Raw genomic sequence first — 13,363 nt, 5'->3', positions numbered from 1 at the left:
TTTTTTCTTTGGCCAAAAGGTTAAACCCTGGGAAAAAAAAAAAGAAAAAGAAAAAAAAGTTGACGGTTGACCCCTGAAAGTTGGCACGCTATTTTAAGGAAACTGCAGATAACGCAAAATTCAGTTTCAGTGGAAAAATCTTGCTTATTTCCTTTTCGTGAACCGTTCATAAGGCAAAAAAATATATCGCCTTGTTACCACCTTAACATGAAGTAATGCTTGAGGTGAAAGAGACGGAATAAGTTTATAGTTAAGATTCTCTTTTTTCTCCTCCTTCGGCCTGTGGTTTTATACGTACACTTTCAGTCACCCAAGAAAACATACCCCATTCCGCGGTAGGCACAATATGGGAGTTCCCCCGGATCTTCTCGCAGCAATTTATGAACTATGATCAACCGCGTCGTGACAAGTTTATGAGCGTCCATTAACCATACTGTAACTGAATGGGACCCTTGCAACGGGAACGTGTCGCTGTCTGTTGAAGTTACGCAGGAATTTCTGCATCGTAGAAGTTTTATGACTGTTCTCCACGTTCGTTTGTTTCGTCTTATCTTTCACCAAAAGTATTTCCTGATCGACAAATTAGATAACCTTTTAGGGAAAGGTCTTCAGCATTCGATGGGAGTAAAAATCCCAGCGCCCGGGTGGGCCGGAATTTGTAATTATTGTTTGTAGAAAATGATGTTCTTTTCTGGAGGAAACGGGTGTTGTATTTGGCTGATCTAGACTGAAGGAACTTAAAAGAAAGAACGCAATTTAAAAAGCGAGATGAAATGTTTTTTTTCAAAGCCGCTGATAAACAAGTCAGTTTATTTTTTGCCTTTGTCTGTTTGTTTGTTTTTAACATTCACTGCAGTCTTTTGTAATAAACAACAATATTAATAGCAAATTACTGAAATCTTGAAATATTTGTGTGCACTTTAAAAAACACTGCAGCCTCTTTCCTAAATTTTTTATCTCAGGGGCGCCCAGTTCAAACATCGAACTTTTCGTGTACCGAACTTACACTAATACCTATTTGGGTTGAGGCTGGTTGACCCAAATTATTAGTAGGACTCAATTCAGTATCATGATGTACAATGATGTACAATGCGTCATCAATCAAAATAGATTAAAGTAACGACCTTATGCATTAGGTTCGGCAAAAGAAGAGTTTGACGTTTGGAACGAAGTCGACCACATTCGAAATTCCTGCTTGGGTCACTCGAAATTCATGGGTTGACCCAAATGAGACATGTTGGGCTTCATTGATTCAACGTAAATCTTTTCATGTACTTAATTGGAGGGATTAGTTTTAGTATATGAACACTTCGATATTTGAACCGGGCCTCCGTCTTACATGCAGTGACTCTCGAGTGCGCCTCACTTTGCTTCATGTTAAGATTGTAAATTTTGCTTTGAAACGCAGACATGAAGATAAGAAATGTAATACAGTTTACGCCCGTCGAGATGAAACTCGTATTTCAGTACTAATGTTTGTTTCTTGACCCGTGACACCTTGGCTTGGTCGTCATGCTTTTCGAGGGGGGGGGGGGGTGGGGGGTTGGGAGAGGGAAAGAATACGCTTTCTTATCTATCTTCTATGGAAGGCCTGATACCAAAAAGGAGGTGGGTTAGTACTTCATGTCAGGTACCTCAAGGGCAAAGCAGCTCAAGTAACTCATGTATCATAAGTAAGCTCAAGTAGGTAAATTATGTGGAACACATATAGGGAGCCTATATGTTGGCTTGACGTGAGCCGGGCTTGAAGTGTATATCCGGGACTTCCCTGGCCCGGGCAGTCTGGAGTCATATGACATGTTTGCGAGAGTTTTCGAGTTGTGTTTGAGAGTGTAGCGGTAAGTATTGCCTGAGTTTTTTTTGGTACATGGCCTCAGTGGCCCGTTACAATACTACAGGGCTCGGCTTAAAGCTGCTGTCACCGATCTTTACTCTCTCAAAACGGTGGTCTCAACATAATTGGTCAGATTACGCTCTCATAGACGAGGAATCAGTTTTATGAGTCAAGTGAAAATGTCAGCAAAGAAGCTTATTTAAAGAAGCTTATTTAATTTTCCGTGGTAGACTAGTGACAGGCTCATAAGAGCAAAGAATAGGCAATAACAATCCGATAACCTAGCCCAATATACACAGAGCCGTGCATTGAGAAAACAGCCGACATTTCGCGACGCCGTTATTGTTTTCCCCGCAAAATGACGTCTTAGTAACGAGCGCAGAAATTCCATGTGGCATGACATGATGACTATCTAGATCTAGTATGACTTGATCTAGTATGATTGGTTGAAAGTTTGCTTCATCCAATCAGAGGCGCCACTCCAGAGCCGGATTTTCTGCCGTCCTTAATAGTCATGTGTAATAAAGAAGAGCTCTGGAGACGAGAACGCCAGGCTGATGCGCTACAACGTTCGGTTCGAAAATTATGAAGTTGTTTATGGGGAAGCAGCCGATTCGCCTTCAAAGGGTCCATGTCACGCTATTTGCTAACGTTTTAATTTGCAAAAACCTTTTTTTGCATCAATTGAATTCCAAAAATAACGGTTCAGTTTTAAGCATTGAAACTGTTTCCTGGCGTCTGTTGCAACAGATAGCAAGGATGGACATTTACTGATACCGTTGACTTCCGATGACTCCAACCCTCGCTAACTCGACCCTCGCGCTAACTCGAACAGAAACCGATTGCCCCTGGATTTCCGTTATACATTTACTGTAATTTTACCCTCGGTAACTCGAACCTCCCGCTAACTCGAAGTAATTTTTGTTTCCCCTCAGATCATTTCTATATAATTTTACTCTCGATAACTCGAACCAGGTTTTGAGCCCTTAGAAAGTTGGAAAAATATAGTGTACTGGCGTCCGAAACATTGAATTTTGAATTTCCCATTGACGTCGACGTGTTATAGCCACAAAGTTTACCAGTGGAGGCTGATGTTGTGAAAAATCTAATGTGAAACAGCTTTACTTCTCAAAACAGTAAATCGCGTGCTCTATTTAGGTAATGTGTTGTTACGTTACGTTCTGCAGTGATTTATAATCTAGAAGTATCTTTCAATTGTCACTTAACCTTTCTACAAGTAAATGTGATTAAAATGTTCACTGTGCAGTAAAAATTGTTTTTTTTTTCCTTACTCCCGACTATTTTCTTCGCGCTCTCGATAACTCGAACTCCCGATAACTTGAACTTTTTTCGATTTCCCTTGAAGGTTCGAGTTATCTGGAGTCGACTGTACTTGAAAAAGTAATTTTTCAGGTTTTCCTGCTATGCTTGCAAAAATTACCTAAGAAATGTAATGGCTAGTGCTACCTGGTGAAACTGATTTGTTTGATATCTTATTCATAATTAAGGTGTGTATGGGTAAAGTAATGACTTCAGCACATACGTGACATGAAACAGCCGAGTATCCTCGTGACACAACCCCAGCTCCCTCAGAAATGAAAGTATACATATATATTTGAGTCTACACGCAGCTAACATTAAGAAAGCAGTTTGAAAAGAGAACATGACGAGCCGCGTAAGGTCCCTTTTCTAATTATCTTGAGTGACGGTTGCTATACTCAATTTCCTGTTAGAATTTTACCTCCGACCTCGTGCATGTTAGCAGGGGTCAGATTAGCTGTCATCGGTAGTGATCTTCACAGAGGCGATGAAACAATTCTAAATTTCGCAACTGTCTGTTAATATGGTTAAAACAATACAAGGTGGGGTAAAATATACATGTAAATAAAGTCGAGCGCGGTCTTTTCAACTATTCTCCGGATCGGATCAGCCCGATCAAGCCACCTTGTATGGAGTATAAGTGGGTTACTTTTTGCCGTTTCCTGGTCGAGAATTTCTGTGTTGATTCGCGATCAAAATCGCTTCCCTTAGAAGCGATTAGTATTTCAAGAACATTTAAACAGATCGGACAGGTTAGGAGAATTCAAGCTTCTCTTCTGAAAACCCGGAGATGGCCAGCCTTCCTTCTTCACATTGGTTCAAATGCGAGGCCAATTCAGCCTTAGATCAGTAGGTTTACCTTGCGACACATTAATTCTGGTTTGTATAATGACTTGATTAATCGTAAGACTCCTTGAAGGTAAGCACAGTGTTCGATTTATTTATTTCTGCTTCGAACATATCCGCGCCAAAACCTCCTAAATGCCCGCCAAATTTAATGTGGCGCTCCCGATCGTACAGCTCGTGTTTAGGAAGAAACAGGCCCAGCACAACTTCCACTGGAGGCAATTTTGTGTACAAAAAGTACCCTAATAAAGAAGTCGAAAAGCTCTATTAATTTCGTGCGACATTTTCTTGATAAACAAAGGAATGTGTTGAAAATTATAGACGTCCGTGTTTTATAATACACATACACACGTAGTGGCCAAATTGCTATATCTCTGACCTTTTTTCAACTGTTTTGCTTGTTGCCGATGTTTAAATGCTCCATCATGATCCAGTGCGATTTATAGTTGTCACTTCATGCTCAGATCTTTGTTTCAATTAATGAGAAAATTATCTTACAGTTAAAACACTCTTTGCACAACAATAAGGCCTGTAATTATCGCGTAATATTGCGTTGTTGCATGCGTTCTCAACACAGCCAGAGCCGGACGGAGCTCTGCCTATGAAAATAATCGTTTTCCTAGTATCGAATAGGCAGATATGACTCCCACTGGTAGCAAATTGTGCTACAAAGCCATTAATAAGGGCTATTCCATGCAAGTATAAACCTCGTAAAAGCTTTTTATTTTGATCAAAAATGAAATGAAACGCGTTAAAAATATCAGACGCTCGTGTTACCCATACCCCTACCGACCTACCAAAGGTACTTCGCAGATAGACGGCTGAGTGTTAAATTTGCTCGTTATTTGTAAGGCCCTAAATCTAAGTAGCTTTCTTTTTCTTTTAAAAATTTTTACGGAGGAATCGAAATGAGTTTGGTTGATTGGTTGTGTCCATCGCGGTTCACCCCAATTTGAATTTTTTTTTTTAAATAAAATACGACTGCGCAAACGGTCTCTATTATTTTTCACGAGCAGAGAGCTTTGATATAATTCACCGAAAACAAATTCATGAACATGGTTCAGGGTATTCTGTACGTGCTTTTATGTTGGGTGTGTCGCCTGATTAAAAGCGAGCGATCGGGTGAGTCGCCTTCGCTTAGTGCAAGAAGACTTTGTAAAACGTGTATATTAAATGAATCTTTCTGTAAAAAAACGAGGCCTTAGGAAAGTTTATAAGGTAAAATAGTCTTGGAAAACGGTTTGCCAAATATATTTTTCTTTTGTTTGGGACTTGCTAAGATTGTATTGAGTCAACTAAACGCTTAGAATTCGTAATTGAACTTATTCTTTGAGTGATTCAAAACAAAGCTAAACAACGACCAAAGTTCAGTCTGCACGTGCTCTTCTGGGTGAGTCGCCTGAAAAAGCAAGCGATCGGGTGTGTCGCCTTCGCTTAGTGCAAGGGAACTTGGTTGGTTATGGCTCGTGAAAAATAATAGAGACCGTTTGTGCAATGGTATTTTATTAAAAAACAAATAGGGGGAACCGCGATGGACGCAACCAATCAACCAAAATTTATTTCGATTCCCCCGCAAAATTTTTTTAAGAGGAAAAGAAAGCTACTTAGATTTAGAAATATAAATTTCGGGGGAGCAGAATTAAAGCGGGACTATTCCCTTTTTTGAGAAAAGGCCGGTGAAGTCTCCTATTTAAATTCTGCTCTCCAGAGAAAGCAACTGTAAAAACTATTTGAATTTATAGTTAATGTAAATTCTATTAAATTTAAATAGCTGCACTTCGTTCATCTTCGGTAAATATATGCATATTGATTCTGAGGTATCCCCTGTTTGTTGCAAAACTCCTCTACACCGCCACAAGTCTTCCAACTGATGCACTGTTTTGGAGCGATTCTCATTCTATCAGGTTCTGTTTTTTAGTTGTGTTCGTCTCATCAGCGTTTTAGTAGTGTGTGGTAAAACGAGCGGTTGACAGATATGTCGGAAAAAGCTTCACAGGAGGCCACGAAAAGAGATTCGCATTTCAGCTCAAGTATGGTTTCAAGCTGTCAACGGTCTATGCTTGGCTGAATTTAAACAATGGCCTTCTGGTCAGATGGGGGACAAATTTTCCCCCATATTTCGGTCGCTAAGGCTTGCGGCTCGCCATGAAAGGAAGAAAAAAAAAACGACAGCATTCAATGTTGTCTTTATCTCAGTCTGCAAAACAGCTATATTTATCCTTATTTGGCTGACTTTGATAGAATGGTCTCTTTAGGGGTCGAACAATCCAGTGAGCCAAACCTAACCTGGTCTCCTATAGAGATTTCGTTCTTTAATTAGAAGTTTCCAACGAGCTTTCCCGTTACTTTCGAATGGGAATCACCCCCACGAGACACACCCCTGTAGAATTACTAGAAAAGTGGACATACGCTTAGCCTGCGGGCGGCGGGGGACTGTAAGCAAAACGTTATCTATATTGTAAATGTTATTGTTTGTTGCAGGCTCTTTTGTTCTTCAAGATGCCCATACTGACTATTTACCTTGTGTTTCTCTGTTGGGTCTTTGCGAAACGTGTTTCTGGGGGTAAGTGTAAAGTTTGGTGCATGCCTGAAGCATTTACTCTTAAATTAATTTTCCAAGGACTTACATGTATTCAGTATGCGTTCCAGCATTTTGGACAACAATAAACTTAAGGCTCATTTAGACTATCGTGCGCGTCTAGCATACGTCATGACTTTCGACCATCCACACGCGCACAATTTTCACTTAAGATATCCACATGTGTCGTACGAATGCCGTGTGTCTAATTTACACGACACGATCTGTCGTGAAGTCGTGACGTATGTTAGTCGCGCACGATAGTCCTAAGCAAAAATCGTAATGTCTAAATCGGTCTTGAGACCTTCCCGCGCAAAATGTTTAAAGTTCTAACACAGGTTGGTGAAAATATTATCAACCTCCCTGCTTTACAGTCGAACCCCCCGGGGGGGAGTACCCCGGACGGGGCTACTTTCTTATAAGAGGCTAATGGGGATGTGCCGCTGGATGGGGTCGCATTTTCACGACTGGACTGACAATAATGGGGTAGCATTTTCAAGAGTTACCAGAATGGAGTTGCACATTTTCTGATTTTTGGGGTAAGACAGTTCTTCATATTTACGGTTAGCAGACGTACCAGAATGTATGTACTGTAGATGAAAAGTAAAATGTTCTTCATTCAATCTAAAAAAATGGGTCAGTTCATAAAAATGGTAAGTGACTAAGTTGGGATCGCGAAAATTACATATTTGCCCAAAAGTGACTAAGATGGGGTCTATAATTGGCCACAGAATAGACTTATAATGGGGTAGGGGCTTTGAGAGGCCAACGGCACATACCCCGCAAAAACCAACCCAAGTACTCCCCCCCCCCCCCCCCCCCCCACACACACACACACACACCCGGGCGCTAAATACGGACACCTCATTATTACGGACAGTTGTCTTTGTCCCTGGGGAAAGTTTTCAATATATATTTCTTTCTAAATACAGTCAAAACCCGTTAATACGGACACTGAGACCCCGAATATGCGGAGACTTGATTGTCAACTCTGTGCTGTAACAAACGTTAACCTTTCCGATTTTAAGATAAACAACCAAAAACCCTTCATTTGACAGCATGTAAATGTTCCGAGTGCTACGGTACACCAGATAGGATGAATTTCCGACTAATCTGACAACGAAGTGTCCGCATCAGCCAGCTTAATTTTTTACGAATTCTTTTGAATGTTTCCTTTTTACCTAAACATGCTTCGATATCCTTTCAAGTGGATAAGTCCTTACTTAAAGAACTTCATTTTTTAGTCAAAAATCATATTTAACAATTAATGAATGAGACTTATTATCTTATAAAGAATTATGGAGATCGAGGAGGGTGTAGGCCGTTGGCCGAGGCGGATTACATTCTCCGAGGTCTCCATAATTCTTCATATGATGCGGAAGCCTAATTTAATAATTGTTTAACTATTCATTCAAAATAATTCCTAGTTTAAAAACATGGCTAAAACATGCTTATCTCCATCCATGTTAAGTTCATCTTCGATAGTGCACGTTTAGGGTTGTTCAGCTCCGCAAATATTCTCCAAATGGCATTTGTCGCCCTTCGAGTTGTCTTCGTGCTGTTCTTGCCATGTTTTTAGCTATTATAATAATTTCGCCTGGTTCTTACTCTTGAAACGAGTGAAATGTCCGCCATTTTTGTTTTCACGACCAAAACAACTCAACCTCGTCCTCAGGTCTTCTCGGTTAACGGTGCTTTAACCTGCAAGAAAGTTGCACTTTTGTCGTCATCGTTCATTAATCGCTCAATCCTTCCAAATTTGGTTATGAGTAGCTGTTATGGTGAATTATGCGTGTGCTTTTAGCCAATCAAAATGGGGGAAATATTTTGAATGAATAATAAACACAGATAATAAGTTGGGTCGGCCATGATACTCGGTTTACATCCTAGTGATAGACTTCTTACTTCTCTTTCATATTTTAGAATCTACTGACCTTAACTGCAAGCAGTATAACACATGCACAGATTGCATCGTTAGCAGCCCGGAGTGCACATGGTGCGAGGATATTGTAAGTTTGTATTTTTTACTTTCTTTTCTTTATGGACAAAAGGTGGATAAGTATAAAAAATCGATGAAATTAAATCTGTCAATTTTTCAAGTTCGTTAGTCGTGTTTTCACAAAAAAAAACATTCCTGAAAACAGAACGTCCACTTTCAAAAATGCTGAAAAAACCTTGAAAACTATCAATGCTTCCTAATTAGGCAACTCAACTAGAGGGATTTAGAATCAAAATGCAACATTAACGTTAATTTGCACCAACTGGGTAAGTTTTCCCTTTTCCAGTTGTTTACTACATGTATTAACCGTTATATATACACAAAATATTACAATTAAAAGGTAGTTTTTTAGTAGGTTCGTCCAGTGGCATACTAATCATTGTGGTCAATTTCTTCTCATTTCCTAATTTGAGATATTAAATCGGACGTATGTCGTTTGCCTTATAATGCGATTCTAAATAAGTGGACCAGAGGACTTTCCTTTGAACCTTAATTACATGACAAATAAGGACTTGTTGTTGATATTGGAGATCTTCAAGGAACGACTGTAAGGACAAGAAACAGACACCCCGGAATGCGCCATTGTACTTTTTTTCCTCGGGGAGGGACTCCGCATATGAAATGGGGTGGGATGCTCGTCGTCTCGCTTAGGGTGTAAATTTCGGTCTTTTGGTTTCACTTAGGGTGTTCTGGGCAAAACGCCATCATATTTAGCCGTGAAGGTCTCGTTTAAGGTTGCACGTGAAAAAATATAAATAACAATTATTCACCGAAGTGGAGGTGGCTAGTCCTGGATATTTACCGAACTGCGAAGCAGTGAGGTAAATATCCACGACTAGCCACCGACACTGAGGTGAATAATTGTTTTAGTATATACTAAAACAGTGAGATAATTGAGCACAAAAATGACGATTTTTAACTGATCAAATACTGTTGCCAACGATTACAATTTTGGCGCGTAATGACCGGGCGGCCGCGGCCGTCGCTGTTTCTTGCCGACAACTAAAACTTTTGAAGGCATTTGTTTAGCTCTTGCGGGGAAATTTCTTCAAAAGGAGTTGTGAATTCTTTTGTATTTAAAATCATTCAATAAAAAAAGATTATTAAATTTAGTTTTAAGCTTATTTATGAACCGTGACTCAACTAAATAAAGTAAGCAAGACTTCAGCTTAATTTGCATTTTTAAACAAAAAACTTTTTCACCGGTTTTATCGATAAATTCGTGTCAAAAAGACAAAGCTTTACCTGTTAAAATTTCCAATCCGAACTTTGTCACCTTCTTCGTGTATTTCGGAAACAGCTGGCTTGATTAGTTGTGAAATTTCTTTGTTTGTTTACGGCAGCAAACCGGGAAGGCATTTTGCTTGCAACTTACGCGAGTTTGCCGTCGCTCGCTCCGAGGAACTGGAGGTGAATCAGTGAATAGTGCAGGATATTCACTGATTGAGTAGCCAATCAGAGCGCGCGAAAAACACTATCCACTGTTTTAGTATATACTAAAAATATATATATATATATATATTGTCTGTGTTTCAACATGGTCTCTTTAAGGGGTCAAAAAAAGCTTGGGCCACGCCCAGATCGGTCTCTTTTAGGGGTTTAATTCAAAATTTCCGACGACCATCCCCACCCCTTTCATAAGCGGAGTCCCATCCCCCCGGGCTTTTTTTCACCAGAAAAGTTAGCACTGTTAACTTTATTGGAGGAGGTAAAGCCCTGTCCCGGTCGCATAGTGATTAAACCTATTAACCTTTGATAACTCGTTTCCACTACTACGACATCTCGCTAAGACTCCTACTAGAATGACGACGGCTATCACGTTTTCCCGCCAAAAAAAATGGACTTTAAGATCCAACGACGCGACGGCAACGAGAACGTCGCTTAGAAAGTGAATTTGCGTTCCTTCAGTCTTAATAGCGATTATTCCTACCCATTTACTTTGTCAAATGTGGGCGAACCCTCCTGAAGCTGAATTTCATGGGACCATAGCCAAGCTCAGAAAGAGAAATAAAATTTCGTCGTTGCTTGTTTACGCTCTCCAGTCCATAAAACGCAAAATTAGGCGTTTTCACTTCGTAGTCGTGCAAAAACAGGAAAGAAATGTACCAAAAAGCGTGATGAACGTGCGAAGTTGTTGTTTTGCTTATTGAACCGATTGCTTTTTTGAAGTTCTCGTTGCCGTCCGCGCCGTTGGATCTTAAAGTCCCTAATGACGCTGGTTCACGTACAAGAGAAAATCTCGTACTCTTAGTCATCCTCTTTTTCTAATGGTCTGGAATTATCAGAACTCTAACTGTAATTTTTATTCTTATGACTAATTAAGGATTACCATATATTTGGTCAACCCAGAAGAAGATGTGACAAGGAAGTAAATCACCAACAAAACAAATGCAAAAAGATCTCCAATCCAAAATCAGGATTTACTGTTCATTCGGTAAGTGGATTTACGATTTTAACTTGATTGAGGAAAAATTTCCTACGGGTAGCGAACACTGGGTTTAGTGCTTAGAATGAAATGTGTTGCGCTGATGAACAAGTTAGGGAAATTCTTTGTAGTGTTTGAGTTCTAGAAATACACTGCCTAATAGTATTTTGCGTTCACCCACACCACGATAAGCCTACTCTACATTGTTCATAGGCCAAGCAACCCAAGCAAAGCCAGGAAACGTGAAGTAAAAAGATTAAAACCCTGCCAGAGAATTTTTTTTACAGGTAGTTACAAACTCAGTTGACCTGACTATTCATTGAAGTATTTGAGTATTCATGGAAGAATTTGAAACTTTTCCCCACAAAAGTATTTGAAGTATTTGGAAGTATATGAAAATTTAAAGCTAGCTTAGCTAAAGACGCGATGGATACATATTCTCATACTCATTTTCATAAATGACACAACTTCGTAAATCATTAATCTAGTAATTTTACTATGCATTAAGGAGTTTTGCTGATCATGACGGTTAACGCCTTCTTTTCAGAAAAAGGATCCAGATGGTGATGCTATAGTCTCGCCGCAAAATCTCACTCTGCAGCTTCGACCGGGTATTATTATTTTTATTATCATTTTGCCACATTTGAATGAAATGCATTTACAAAATTCAAATGGATGAGGCAAGGGAGCCCATGGAAGCCAGTAAGGCTTATAAAAAGGACCACCTTTAAAAATATGTGATATAACCATGAGATAAAATACTGACATCGGCAAGACAATTGAACTGAACGCATACATTTTTTTCTTTATAACATAGTAAATAATCATTAAGTAGGATAAAACCAGATAAGGGTAAAGTGCAAGTGCAAAAAAGAAGAAGTGAGAAAAAAATTATGCAAAATGCGAGAAAGGACACACAAGCATTAAGGGAAGTAAAGTATGCTTATACCAAGAAAAATTACTTTAGTTTAGAAGTGAACAGAGCAATACTGGAGGCATGCTGAATTTCAGAGCTAAGGGAATTAAATGTTTGGGGCTCTTGAAAACAAAGTGAAAATTTTTCTTATATGTTCTGCAGTTGGGCAAACAGAATGAATTCTTACTTCTAGTGTTATATAAATGTACGTCACAGCAGAAACATTTTTTTAAATTGGGTAGCTTAATGCCGAATCACAAATTAACAAATCGACAGCAATTTTCCATGATATGTACTCTTATTGACCATAGAAATGACATTTGGATATTCAAAACTCAAGTGGAACCACGAACCACAGGCGAGTTGCTTCAATGCAAAGTTTTGAACATTTTGACATCATGTCTGTATTCGATAAGAGTATTGACCATGGAAAATTGCTGTCGAATTGTTTTTCACAATAACGTTAACAGTTTTGACGTCCATTTCTGTTGAGGTTTTTCGGAAAATCGCGCTCACAAATTGCGCCACTATGACGTCATTCCCATGGTCTGTACTTAGTTATCAACCATAGTTGTCAACCAATTAGCGCGCCAGAAATCGCTCGGTTATTGTAAAAACGTGTTTTTTTTTAAATAGGGTACAAACTTTTCGATGTCAAAGTGCTTTTAAGATTATTTTTTTTAAAAGGATCCCGCCTTTTATATTGATTCCATACCTTATTAGTTATAATTAGCATATTTGTAAAGTCACTTGTGCCATTTTACAATTGACAATTTCTGATAACACGTGCATGGACATGATTTCAAGGCGTTTTCCTAAAGCCCTTTCTAGCAGCCATAGAAAAAAGATTAAAAAAAATAAAGGCGGATAGAGTTTGTCTAAGTATTTTGACCGTTGCAATGCGACGGTGATTTACGTGACTTCATTCCAATGGATGCAAGAGTGGAATAAAAACTAGCCTGTTCCAGGCTCTCGGTCAGTATGGCAAAAAAGCGAGCGAGCCGGACGAAAAAGCGAGCGACCACCTCACCCTCTCTCTCCAGTCCTCTCGCGGCTTTTTGAACATTTTTCACGATCCGTTTTCCCCACCATCTTGGAACCTGGAACTGGCTAAATAAAAACTGCGTGCCAAGTTTCACAAAAATGAGATTAAACTGGCATTACTTGAAATCAAAATGCACTAAATTCGTGGTTAAGTCAAGTCCGAGTGAACGTAGCCATCATATAATTTGACACGGCGCCGACCCATTATCAAATGGCACACATAAACAAATTAAAACGGATAAATCTTTTACACTAACTAAGTAATAGTAGTGATGGATGCCTGTTCTGTTACTTTAATTTGTGGTTCAACCTCAGTGTTGTGAATGCAAACGTTTCATTTATAGCCGGCCTTCTTCTGCGAGGCTAAGGCTTTTTACTTTTATCTTACAGGACAACAGACA

This window comes from Porites lutea, chromosome 3, assembly GCF_958299795.1.
Source record: "Porites lutea chromosome 3, jaPorLute2.1, whole genome shotgun sequence".
Classification (NCBI taxonomy): Eukaryota; Metazoa; Cnidaria; class Anthozoa; order Scleractinia; family Poritidae; genus Porites; species Porites lutea.
Note: the sequence above shows the minus strand (reverse complement) of the source record.